The sequence below is a fragment of the Leucopleurus acutus genome (genome assembly GCF_964270905.1).
Source record: "Leucopleurus acutus genome assembly, chromosome: 14".
In the NCBI taxonomy this organism is placed as follows: domain Eukaryota; kingdom Metazoa; phylum Chordata; class Mammalia; order Artiodactyla; family Delphinidae; genus Leucopleurus; species Leucopleurus acutus.
In genome coordinates this window covers 66007389-66022158 of record NC_139156.1, presented here as the reverse complement: position 1 = coordinate 66022158, position 14770 = coordinate 66007389, and positions in this window count along the sequence as shown.

Genomic DNA, 14770 nt, shown 5'->3' with positions numbered 1-14770 from the left:
AAACCAAATGCAGTGATTGACATCAGTGCTATCAATAGCTATGTTGCAGTGTAAAATAAAAATAAAAATCACAACTTGGAAGTATAAGACCACATTTCCTCAGAAATCACAAATTGAGAATAAACTTTCTTTAAGGACAAACCTTAGACTGAGATATTGGCTGACCTAGATTTTAAGCTCAACTAACCTTTTTCTAAACAGGGAAGCTTCTATCTCCATCTCTTTGTAATAAAGTTCATCTCAAGTAAATAGTGCCAATTTCTCTACTGTGATTTGCTTTTATTTTATTATTATATTTTCTATTCTATATTGTTTGAATTTTGTATAATGAGCATATATTACTTTTATTAAAAAATACATAATGATAAAACTCAAAACAAATACACCTAGATTTTTTGAAGTGGTTTATTTTGAACAATAGGAATTTAAAGAATGATAACATTCTTTCAACTTTCATGTATTTGGGGGATTTTAATAAATTAAATTTATTAAAATCATTAATCAAACTGTTACTAAAAGTAAAAAATTTACTTTACACATATGATAGCCTAAACACTTTACATAGGTATTTACTTATCTCATTAAATACTCACAACAACTCTGTGCAACTGAAAATATTATTATCCAGCTTTTAGTAGTTAGAAAACTGAAGTTGAAAGAGATTAATATCTCTTCCAAAGTTGTGTTACAGATAAAATTAGATAATAGATATGCTTTATTTTGCCTATGAGATTTGCACTTTTCATTTTCCATTGAGTAAAGAGACCAATTAATTCAGTCATAACTACATATTGAGTTGTCTTCTTTGTACATAGCCTTAGGGTTGTGAAAGCTATTTTGATTTGTAACCCATTTCCAGTAAGCAGAATTTCCTTTCTCTTTCTTTTGTGCTTAACAAGAATGTAGAATAAAAGGTGTTTGGGGGAGACTATTGAGAAAGAATTTAAATATTAGCATTGCCTGAAGTAGATGAAAAGATCTAGGAAACATCTAAGTGTGTTTTTGTTTTTAATGCCTTGAAAAATCAGCACTGGTGGTTTCTGTGTTGTAGTTAAACACTGCTTTATCTCAACCAGCATGTGTGACTGATTATGGTTGAGAAATAAGAAATGATTTCAGCTAAAGCGCTATTTTACAACATAGCTCCTACACATATAAGATCATATTTTTCGCAAAAGTTTTTATTTTTTCTCTCAGTTTTCTCTTTCCTCTTCTACTTTATGTGCGACTTAACTTCCTCTGAATATGTTTGGTCACTCTGACCTTTTGCTCCTAGTCAAGGGAAAGCCTGCAAGGGGAATCACCATATTCAGACGTTTTAAATAGAATCAAGTTTGGACCATTTTGGTTTCAGTGAGAGTTAAACCTGAATAGGTTTCCTGCCTGTGATTCATTGTCTGTTGAAAAAGGACATAATATGGAAATGGTGATTAATTTCTCTACAATATGCTCAGGTCAGTGTTTTCTTGATGGTCTAAAAGAACCAGAGAAAGATGTAACAGTGTTTGTATTTCCTTCACGTGTTCTGACATTTCATTTCCTACCTCTCATCAACGGGAGTTCGTGGTCTTCTCATTAAAAAAAGAAAAAAAAAAGAAAAAAAAATTCTTCTATTTTACCTCTCAAAACTACAATAATATTTTTAGTCTACATTTGAAATGTCACATATCATCTTTAAAATTCTCCTTAAATCATCCTTTTAAATTCTATAACCTTTGCGCAGACCTTTTATAATTTTTTCTTTTCATTGGAAGTTAGTAAAAGGAAAGGAAGGGAAAAATATTAAAGATAGAGAAGCTAAAAAGTAAAGGACAGGGAAATGAAACTAAAGAGAAAGAAAAGGAAGAAAAGAGGGAAGAAAATTTCAGATTTCTCAGCATATAATTTTCATTATCTTTCAGTTAAAATATATGATAAAGTTATACATATTATGTATTATATTTAATTATTTCAGTGGGCTATTTTATCCAATTTTTATTTCTAAAATATAATTGCCTTACTATTATTTGACATAATTTTATACTGTTTTATTTTTAAAGGCCCTTGTTATTAGATTTTTAAATCATTAGTGATTAGTCTTTAAAAATGATTGGAATTATTTGTGCATTATATTTGTTCCTCTTCAAATTTTACTTTATGTTGCTTTTTAAAAACAAACTTAACTTGAAAATAAGTTTTTTCTGATAATTAAAATCTTTGAAGATTTAATTTATTTAAGTAAGTATAAATTGACTATGTTATCTAGATCAGTGTTTTCAAACTTTCCTATGTCCATGAAACATCTGGGAATCACATTAAATGCAGATACTGGTTTACTTGTCTGAGATTCAGCCTAAGGTTCTGCATATCTAACAAAATTCAGTGTCGGGGTGATTCTACTGTTCTGTGGACTGCACTTTGTATAGCAAAGACTGTAACAAGCTGTTTTTAAATTCTCATTTAGAAGTAATCTCTTAATTGCCTTTTCTCTCAATGTATTCTTCCTTTAGTCAATTGAATTTTAAGAGAGTATTTCTTAATTTTTAATTAATATTGATTTGATTTGTTTGATTATTTGATTTCTTATTTTTATTTTTATATTGTCATTAGATGTAAAAGTCTGCTCGTATGTAGCAAGTGTTATTTTGTTAAAGCTGGATTGTCAGATATTGCAAATAGAAATATAGATTACTCAGTAATACGACTTTCAGTGAAACAACACATTTTTTGGTATAAGTTGTGTCCCATATATTGTAGCTTAAAATTATTCAGTTTATCTAAAATTCTAATTTAACTGGTGTCCTGTAGTTTATCTAGCAAACACAGTTTGAGGTCTAATGTAGCTCTAATGTTATGGACAGTTATGGACAGCTGAAAATATGAATATCTTCATTTGGAAGAACATAAAATCCAATTTAAACCTACAAATTCTGATTTTTAAATTATGTTTACATTCTCTATATCTTTCTTAGTTTCTTTTCCATTTTACCTAACAAATGTAGATAATGAAGAATCTAAATATTTTACAATTTTATATCTGTCAATTTGTAATTATAATCCTATTTGTTTCAGGAGTTTCACTTTTCTATTTTTTTGTCCAATTATTTTTTCATTTTTGCCAAAATGTAGTATATTATTAATTTTTTAGTGGCTTTAATGTTGAGTTCTATACCATATAACAAGTTTTATGGTTCTCATTTTCCTTATGTTTGAGTATGGTATTTATTTGTCTAATGATCTATGATAAAACATTCTGAGATTTTCCAGGCTATGTTGCCCCAAATACAAAAGGTCATCATTTAAAATGTATATAGCCTTTTGGACTTTTAATGATGGAATTTGGACAATTTTTGTATCTAGAGTTATATTGGTTATGTTTGCAACCAATAGGTTACAGGTTTTGTCATCCTAATTTTTCTTAATATTAATGTTTTGCTGTAACTTCATTGAGGTAAGCATTGTATTTGATTTCCTTTTACCTTTTAAATCAGTTGGTAAGGTGAAAACAGTTTAAACTTACAATAATTTATACTAGTTTCTGTGTTTGCCTAGTCTCACATAATCGAACATAATAACAACTTTGGATTTTACTTTATTTAAGAGGGGCAAATAGTACCCTTTTGGGCTTCAATGAGTCTCTGCTTTACCTACATTTCCCATTTCTATTAATTTAAAACCAAATCTAGTACCTCTCTCCTTTATGGGTTTTTTTTTTTTTTTCTATTTTAATTCTGCATCGCATATTCATTCAATAATTAGAAAAAAAAGAGTTATCTTTTGTTAATATTTAATATTATTTGTTACAGTATTAGAAAATATCACATCTCAAAGCTAAGCAGCAATATGCTTTTAACAATTCACCTGAATAACTGAAAACACTATCCAGAAATTGCTTAATGAAAATTTCTACCTTGTATATACTCAGATACTTTAGGCGTCTCAAATAAATGGCTTTTTAATTTTTCTTTACCAAAGTAAGTTTCCTTGGTTCAGAATTTTCCCTCTCCTAGATATTTTAAAAGTGCTGTTGTATTGCATTTTTATGTTGTTAACATTGAGAACTTGGAGCTACTCTGATGTGTGATTGTATTATGTCTGTTTTTATCTACTCATACCTATAAAATCATAGTTTAACATATTATGAAAGAACAAATGATGTATAGACGTGGATCTTCCAATGATCATTTTAATTCGAGTTCAATGAGAGTTTAATTTCTAAAATCAGAACTTATTCTACCAAGTGAAAATGTATTCTGTAATACATTTGCATATAAATCCCGATTTTTGTTCTATCTTCCACAATATTTTCTTTTGTTCCCATATTAAAGTTCCATGTTTATTTTCTTATATCTAATATATGTTGTGATAGTACTTTTATATCTATATAATGTATTGATTGAATTTTCTCTATTGTCAATTCTGCATTTTACTACTTCCACCAGTTAGGCTATTAATATTTTATTCTATTATTATATCTGGCTTAAAATATGTATCTGTGTGTTCAAATTTAGGCAAACCTTTTCCTTCAGTGTTCATTAAGAAAAGAATTAACATTAGAATTTGTCCTATTTTAAGGAGCTGCTTTTAAGAGATTAATCTATCTCCAAAGACACACTTGTTAAAAAGCATTTTTCATTTGATCTATAAAAGGTTTACATTGGTATTATTTTTAAAATTAATCTTCATTAATATATCTTTAGTTTTAACTAATTGTACTGCGATAGCTGAAAAATTATTTAGATTATTATATTTGCATGTTTATGGAAGAGAAAAAATTTGAGAAAAATGTTGGTGTTGGTTAACATGCTCCAATGCTGGGTGTTTTTTATTTACTTCATGTTAAACAAAACACTAAAAAATAATTAGCAGAGAAACTCCACCAGGCAGTTCAGGCAATTAATCTTTCCAAGGCAGTGTGGAGTTATAGGGGAGAGATCAGGAACAAAGGGAAGATCTAGAATATAAGCCTGGCCATTTTTATTTCACTTTTATTCCAGAAGCGTTTTTATTCCAGAGACTTCTACCAATTATGAAAGTGATGTCTAGGAGACTGAGATGTTAAGCAGAATTTTTACCCATCTTATGAGACTGAGGGACCGAAATAGAAGTTTAGGGCAATTTAAGGAGGCAGGACTCTATTCAACATCCCAGTCTTCTGATTGGAATACCAAAGAAGGCTTCTCTAGAAGAAAGAATATGCTACAACTAGACCAGCGCTAACTGTGGCCCAGCTTGCAATCATCTAAACTTCTAATTGGCTGTAAGGATCCTGAATTGATGGAACTCCTCTGCTAGCTGAATGCCAGAAGCAAAAGCATACATTCTGTGGGGAAAATGTCATCATCCAGATACTCAAGTTAGCTTTATGTTTTTTTTATGCACAATGCTTGCAATCCAATATGAAATAGCTACTCATAATAGAAGGCAAGTAATGATGGAAGACAGAGAAGGGGAGAGAGAAAAAACAGACAATAGAAACAGGTGCTCAAGTGATTCAAATGATGGAATCATCAAACAAGCTATAAAATCAATGATTAATATGTGGAAGAACCTAAAAGACAGGATGGAAATTTTTGCCATACAATTTGGAATTGTAAAAAAAGAAGCAACTTGAAAATCTACAAAAAAGTCAATATCTAAAATTAAGAACGTCCTTGATTAGTTTAACTGCAAATTTGACAGAGCTGAACTAATTGAAGAGCTCTAAGATAAGTCAGTATGATGTATCTATGTCTAGAGAGACAAAGGGAAGGGAAACACATAAAAGAACAAAAGAAAAATAGGAGATTCAGCAAAAAGGTCAAGCATAGGCATAATTGGCTAGAGAAGTGAGAGTTAATGGGACTAAAGACATATTAGAAGGGTAAATAGCTGATAATCTCCCAAAGTAATGAAACCCACCAGCCATCATTCAAGAAGCATGTGCGTGCATACACACACACACAGCCAATCGAAGTAAGTATAAAGAATATTGCCTCTAGTTCGTCTTTTCAAGACATCACAGAAAAACAGCTTAAAATAAAAATTCAAGTCAGAATAGCTCAAACACTCATTAAGCCTATAATACCTTAGTGTAATGATCTGTCTCGGAACATTTTTAAAAAATTATATTCTTCTAGCGGTCTCATCATTAATAGAGATAGGGGGAAAAGAAATTTACTTTCCAAATATAAATTATTTGCAAATAGCATTTATTGTTTCTCTCTTTCATTCATCATAATTATTTTATTAGCCATGATCAAAAAGCTTTCTTTTAAATTTTATTTTCTTAAAAATTTACTTTTAACATATTAAAAGAAAAAGGCTTTATTCACTTTCAGCCAAGACGATACATACATCTGTATAATTTTCTTTTTGAACTCAAATGATATCCTATAATACATATTCTTCGGTTTCAAAAACATATTTTTTAAGCCTCTTACTGGCTTCTAAGCAAGTTGGTACACTACAATCAAACACATTAAAATTAGTCAAATGAGAAGTATATATCATTTCTAGGGTCCATATCATAGCCATATATTATAGTCACAATTTAGAAACTGTTCTGTCCTTTCTTTTTTCATATTCTGAAAGGATCCTTTTGTTCCACCATTCACTTCTACTTTCAAGAGCTGAGTTTGGTATACTTAATTAAATCAGAAAATAAGGCAGGGTACACACATCCAACAGAGACAGGATGGTAGGAATTTGCAATTATCTGTTTAATGTTTTAATGTAAAACCAAATGTGAATATTAAAGTGAAGATCTATGTGAAAGATATATATCTTCTAGAGTGAATTTTTGAACATTTTTTTCCTTTTACTTGATGATTTACTAACATTAATTTTAATACATATATTGCTCCCTCACATACATGCTCTTTATATCCTGGAAATATAAGGGCCCCTAAGTGATAAAAGAGAATGGAATCAGTGAACCCATAGTAAAAACTTCTAGCTTGATCGACTGTGGGGATTTTAAAAGTGGCATGGGTATATATAGGGTTATTTTCAAATATTTTAAGATACATGTAATTTGATAAGCCTTTAAATAATTAAAATTCCTAAGAGTACCTATCCTGAGCATCACATGAGCAAATATATAAGGGTCCAGTGATAAAAGGGTAAAGCTGGCCTGTGGTTGATAGTATGGCATGATGAAAGATATACACTAAAGTGTTGACCTAGCTACTCAGTTCCAGTATAGTTTTGCCATGAAGGGAAAGGAAACACAGTCTCCTGACACTCTAGATTTTCTAAAGAAATAGGCATTCAGATTCTTATTTGAAGTCTTCTGATTTCTATGTCTCCCAAATGACAGCTAATATTTTATGACTAGTGTTTTAGAGTGTATGTGGTTTATATTCTTATATCTCGGTGGATTCTCATAACAGTCTGATGAGTCAGGCAAGGGATCAGGGCCCAGGGCCTAATAAAAGACAGTAGTTCAGCAGTAATTCTTGATGCCTAAATTCTGATAACAGTTCTCCCATATGATGCATTAATTCAATATCATTGAGTAAAGAGTCCTTCTGATTTTCTCTAGTTTGTCTAAAAAATTCAGCAAGGACTTTGTTGTTGTTTATTTCCCTTTGCAACAAGTGTTTTTCCTTCATGCTCAATAGTTATTTCAATTAAACTGTCAGGATATGTTTCACACTCCCCCAAACCTGGCATCTTACAGCAGAGTGTACACAACCTTTTGTAAAGGAAGTTTGGAGAGCTTGCAATGAATATAGAAATGATTTTATCTAAAAATCTTCTGATCTCTACATAGATAGCACTAAGTAAATCTCTATACAGGCTACTGTTATAAGAAAAATCAAAGGCTTAGTTCTAATTATGCATAGATTTAAAACTCAGTTTCAATAAAGACTGAAAGTAAAGGACATTACATTTTGCTTTGTAAGCTCTTCCAAGAATGAATTGCATTGGCCTCTTGAAATGGCTCTTAGTCATCACTTTCAAAGACATTTAATGGTTGTACTAGATCGAAATCATAACTTACATGTGCATTGATACTTGCTAGCTGTATTAAGACCTGAGTCAGCACTGGCCATGGCTGAGCAAGATCAGTTTATTCGGTGGCTTCCACCTAACTGGAGAAGGGTTGCAGCTTTCACTGTGACGATGATAAACCATTCTGTCTTGTACCCCGATAGAGGAGATTCCTTGAACTTACTATATTGTAGAGTTTTTGGTTATAGTTTTAGATGAACTCCTAAAAGATTTCATTTAAGCTGGAAATTTAAATATTGCTTTTAATAATTAAAAATAATTGTATAATTTTGAGTGTGAATGCAATTGAGAGATAATATAGCCCAACCCCTTATTTTAAAGATAGGACAACCAGGCACAGAGCAGGATGACTGCTCCAGGCCATTGTAGCTGGTTAGCAGCTGGAGTGAGAATACGGGACTCCAGAATATAATGCAGGTTGAGCTTCTGTATTTTGTTGCTAAGTACCAAGATTTAGTATTTAGCCATACTAACATAAAAAGAAAGGAGAAGTGGGGTCAGACTTGGAGATAACACTGATATTCTTTGTTAGTTTACATTTTCCTATGAATTGTTTCACTACAGCTATGATGTTTTTTTCTTTACTGAAAAGCATCTGAAACAATCAGCAATTCTACAAAACAGTCAAAAAGCACACAATATAGAAACAACTACAATAACCTTTCATAAGCAAGGGTTCCTTCCTAAAAGATACACATTTTAATTCATCTCTTTTGCATTCAAGCTACTCTTCTAGGTGATGTGGATGTAAATAGTTCCCATAATATGAAGCTTAAAGTTAATAGGAGATGACAGGAATGCAAAATGATTCTTTCATTAAGTGTTGATTAGGTTCAGGATGAAGTGATATTACTTTTGATTAATATATCCAGCATAGGCTCATGGACATGAAATAATGAACAAAGATTAGGAACAGTAAACTGGAACACATTTTGAAAGGAAGGTGGGGAGTTTAGTTTGAATCCTCTAAGTTTAAGAAGACACTAGTCTGGTTAGGTAAATTTTATTGATAGATATAAATATATGGATATGGGGGGGAGTATCTTCCAAAATGTGATATTAGAAACAATCAAGGGAATAGGCATCAAAAGGAGTGAGAATTTCAGGAATGCCTCTGTTTATGGAGAAGATGGAAAAGATAGTCCAATGGAGGAGCAAGAGGAGATGTAGTCTGAATGTAAGAAGCAAACCAGTGAGTGCTGAATTACAAAAAGTAGCCAAAGAACAAGTCATGGATGAAGTTGGAAGCAATGGGGAATTGCCATTTCCTCAAGCTCTGAACCCAAAGCTCTGACCGTGCACCACAGAGACTCGTCTGACTGTCACACCAAACTTGAGGACTTTACAGAACATGAAAGTATACAAGAGCAAAGGTACAGCACTTAGTATACTTTAAATAACATCTTGCTTTAAAAATTTATGTATTTCTTATATTTGAAAATAAATAATGTGAGATATAAAACATTTGTCAAACAAGCTATAAATATGTGCCATTTTAATATGTTACAACATCATTTCATGTTGAAAAAGCCTATTTCTAGATTTTGTTGACTGTGAATTATATGATGCCTGTCAAACTGAGTCCATCACTGGTCCAGATAAATGTACAAGTAAACGAGGTATGCTTCATGTGTGAATTAAATTTCAAGATACCCTAGCTAATCCATTGCTCCTCCCAAACTGTTTTACCACTCCTAAGCACCTCTTTCTCTGATATAAATCCCTATTAATGAGCAACTCTTCTTTTCATGCTAAAATTATGTTACATTAAATTTTTTCTAAAACAGGAATACATGTCTTCAAAAAATAAAACAGCATTAAAAATTTCACACATTTATTTCTGATAAAATGACACATTTTGTTTCAAATGACACATTCATTTCTTTTCCCCATTACTTGAATGAATAAAAACATTCTGTACTCTTCATTAGCATTACATGAGGCAATTTTCAAAAATAATATTTATAAGCAATATTTTCTAACAAGTATAATTTTTTAAAAATAAAACTCAATTCAGCAATAGGGAATTTTGTATTCCAACTGCCTGATTTTATTGAAGGGTTAATAAGCAATTTAAAAGAATATAAAGCAACTGCTTTGATGAATAATAGTAAGATTATTCTCTCATCTTTAACATTTAATAGTCAAAAATATTGACAAAATTACTTTATAGAATGTAAAATCCATGTCCCAAGTCAACAATAAATGAATGTAACCTGATTTTCAGAATACAAGATAGAAAACTATTGAAGATTATTTTACACACACACACACACACACACACACACACACACACAAAGATGCACACACACATTCCTACCTCTCCCCTTACATCGTATGTGTTAGAGGAATTACAGCTTTTCTAAAAAGTAAGGGTTTGGACTTCCATTCCCAGTAATGTAATTAACTGGAAGTATAGTGAAACCTCTGTAATATAACTTTTTTAGAATTACTGTAATGTATATATTTAAACTTGAGATGATGCAAAATTAATGCAGTTTTTCAGAAGCTGATTTTTTTCTAAAACTCATGAATCCATAGGGATGAAGTGACTCCAAAAACAGCATTTGCCCTGAGTTTATCTACTAATCTCAGAATATCTAGAGACTGGGATTTATCAAGTAAAGATAAAGGGGTCAAATAACAAAGTCAAGGCTATGAGCAGATTGAAAGTTTGGGGCATAGAAGTGGAGCTAAGACTCCAAAGGCACAAAACCCTCAGTGAGAGGAACTAGACAGTGGGGATGCATGCATGTCCCAGGTTTGGCTCTGGGAGGAGCAGGAAAACACATTTCTGTGAAACTTTTAAACTACAAATTTGCATTTTGGATTTGGGGTTAAAATCCACTTTCCTTAATGATCTGAAAACCCAAACTAAAAATTATAAAGAAATTCTGACTGGTGGTACCATCAAGTCCGAGACAGAAACAAAGCCAAATACTCTGTAGAAGGAAATACTTTAATTCAAACCTCAATGCTGTCTAGTATTGAGTATCTAGACTGTCTCAATACTGTCTATACTGACTAGTATAGCTTTATGTGAGTCTTTAAAAAGTTTATTGTGAGTCCTTCAAATTTTTAAAAATTGTTTTGCCTTTCTGTAGGAATTTATATGAGATTTAAAATAAAAAAACAAAAGCTGCTGGGATTTTGACTAGGATTACATTGAATATAACTATATTGAATCTTAAAATCCATTAACTTGTCTCCGTATTTAGGCCTTGTTGGTTGTCTTCCATTAGTGTTTTCTAGTTTTCAGTATACAGATCATGTAGAAATTTTGTTCAATTTATACCCAAGTATTTTATTTTTGGTACTTTGTCAATGATATTTGTTTTACAATTTGGATTCAGTGCTTTATTGCTAGTCTGTAGAAATGCAATTGACTTTTTAATATCACTTTGTAGCCTGTGAACTTGCAAACTTCACATACAGCTTCTGTAAATTTATTCTAGATTTATGGATTTTCTTTGTAGACAACATCATATGTGAACTGAAATAGTTTTATTCCTTTCTAATCTGGACGAATTTTATTTCTTTTTATTGTCTTAAGTTTTAATATAATGCTGGATATGAGCATTCACTTTTTTTGAGTGAATATTAATTTTTTCCAAATCCTTCTGCATCTATTAAGATGATCATATCATTTTCTTCTGTTAACATGTTGAATTACATTCATGTGAAACTGTTTTTCAAGATTATTCTTTTCATATGTTACTAGAATAGATACATTAACATTTTGCTAAAGAGTTTTGAGTCTATGTTCATGAGTATTATTGCTTTATAGTTTTTTTTTTTTCTATTCTTGTAAAAGAATAGAAATCCTGGGTGGATTTTGATATTAATGAAATGCTAACCTCATAAAATTTGTTGGAAAGTATTCCCTCCTTTTTAATTTTTCTGAAAAGTATTGCATGAAGATGTGGAATTACTTTTTCTTAAATGCTTGAAAGATTTCTCCATTGAAAACATCTGGTTCTGAAGTTACTTGATAGAAAGAATTTTACTAGAAATTCCACTTTTTTTTTAGTAGATGTGAGACTATTCAGGTTATCTATGTCATCTAAGTTTTCATAATTTGCATCTTTTGTGAAATTAGTATTAACTATTTGTTGAATATGGGCATAGAGTTGTTTGTGGAATCTCTTATTTAATGGACAGAATAATGCCCCCCTCCCCAAATGTCCGCATCCTAATTCTCAGACTCTGTGAATATGCTACCTTAACATGGAAAAATTAACTTTACCAGTGTGGTTAAATTAAGGATTTTGAGATGAGGTTATTCTGGATTATCCAGATGGGCCCAGTGTAATTTTAAAGGCTCTCAAAAGAGAGAGAGGGAGGCAAGAGAGTCAGAATTAGAGGTGATGAGATGATAAAAGCAGAGGGATAGAAGGCAATATGAAAATGGAGGAAGATGCCAAAGGAATGCAGGCAGCTACTAGAAGGCAGAAAAAGTAAGGGAACAGATGCTTCCTTAGAATCCCCAGAAGGAATATAATCTGCTTGACACTGATTTTAGGGCTTCTGGTCTCTAGATATGTCAATTCCTATTGTTTCAAGCTAATAAATTTGTGGTAATTTATCACAATAGGAAACTAGCACATCTTCTTATACTTTTAATGTCTGTGTGGTTTGCATTATGTCCCCTCTTTTATTTCTGATTGTTGGTTAATTGTGTCTTTTCTCTTTTTTTGCTTGCTCAGTCTGGCTAGAGATTTTTTAATTGTACTTTTTTTTTTTTTCAAAACTCAGTTTCACTGAGTTTCTCTATTCTTTCTCTGTTTTAATTTATTTCATCTCAACTTTTAAATTTATTCTTTCTAATTGTTTAGGATTTAATCTTCTATTGTTTCTCTAGTTTCTTAAAATGAAAGCTTAAATAATTGATTTGAGCATTTCCTCTTTTCTAAAAGAAGAAGAAGAAAAAGGAGAAAAAATTCCTCTAAAAAATTTCGTCTAAGCAATTCTTAAGCTAAATTCTGTACATGATATTTTGCACTTTTATTTTCATTAACTTCAAAATATTTTTAAACTTATTTTGTGAATTCCTTTTTGACCCATGTCATATTTAGAAATTTTTATTCAAATGTGAAATAATTAGGAATTTTCCAATTATCTTTCTGTTACTTGTTTTTAACTTAAATCTCTTACTATTGCATAAAATGCACACTACATGATTTCTATTCTTTTAAATTTCTTAAAGTTTGTGTCCCAAAATGGGATTTATATTGGTAAATGTTAAATGCAAACTTCAGAACATGTATTCACTGTTGCTATGGTGTGTTCTATAAATAACAGTGAACAACAAGCAGAATAAATTCAAAGAAAATCACTCCTAAACATATAATAAAAGTGACAAAAACATAAAGAAAAAACATTGAAAGCAGCAAAAGAAAAATGACAGAATGCATAACACATGGGAATAATTATTCAAATGACTGTGGGTTTTCTCATCAGAACCACTGAATGACAGTGAAATAACACTGTCAGTTGAAACAGTGAAACATTTTAAAAGAAGAAAATAAAAATACAGAAATCTATAATGGAAATATTATTCTTACGTAAATGCAAAATGAGAACATTTTCAGATGAAGGAAAACTAGATAAATCAACTGCAAGCAGCCCAGCTATATACAAAGATGCTAAAGGGATTCTTCAGGCTGAAAGGAAATAATGCTAGTGGGCAATTTGGATCTTTGAGAATGAGGGAAGCCCAACAGTAATTGTGAATATTCGGAGAAATATAAAATACTAAGCATTTTTCTTCTTAAGCTCTTAAAATTAATATAAATTATTAAAAATATATAATATTGCCTGGTAAGTTTTAACATATATGTGCATGACAACTATTACATAATGGTTGGTAGAAGAAAAGAATCTACTTGTCTCTAAGTTTTCTACATTTTGTGTGAAGTGATAAATACTAACTCCAGATAGTTCGGGAAGGTTAGGTATGACGAAGAAAGCTAAACTAAAAATATGTATATTAGGGATAAATAAAAAATTTAAGCCAAAAGAAGCCAGGGAAAGAGAAACAGTGGAACAACAATGACAACAATCACAGAACAAATGGGGCAAAAAGAACACAAAGAATAAAATGGTATACTCAAATCCAACCACATCAGTTGTTACACATCAAATGGTAATTATCTAAACACTCCAATTAAAAGGAAGGGAGTGGTGGGGTGGATTCAATAATAATAGAACCTTACTATATGCTGCCTACAAGAGACAAATTTTGAACATAGAAACACAGGTAAGTTGGATGGATGGAAAATGATAAACCATGCAAACCATACACATAAGAGGACTGGTGTGACTAATAAACAGGGAAATAGACTCTGAGATGGGCTTATTTATTTATTTATTTTTAATCAAAATCTATAATGAAAATTACCGCTAACACTAAAACTTGAGACATTCTTTTAAATTTAGGAATAAGGCAAAGGTGCTTATAATCAAAGTTCTTCTCTTGTATAGCAACATGTTGGAATTCTTGGTCAACAATAAGATGATAGCATAGAAAGAGAGGTACAGTGTGAGTTTCCAAGGAACAAGACGTACTTGACATATTATTTGTACTAATATGAGAGTTAGCAAGACTGCAAAACACCAAAACAAAAACATCCATCCCAGAAATAACCAACTCGTGAAGAAAATGTTTTATAGTTTTAGATTTTATTTTTAGTTCTAGTTCAAGTTATGAATTAGTATCTAATTAAGTCTACTTTTTATATAAAATGTATGTTGTGAAGTTGGTGTAAATGCTTAGTTATTTCCATAAGTTTCC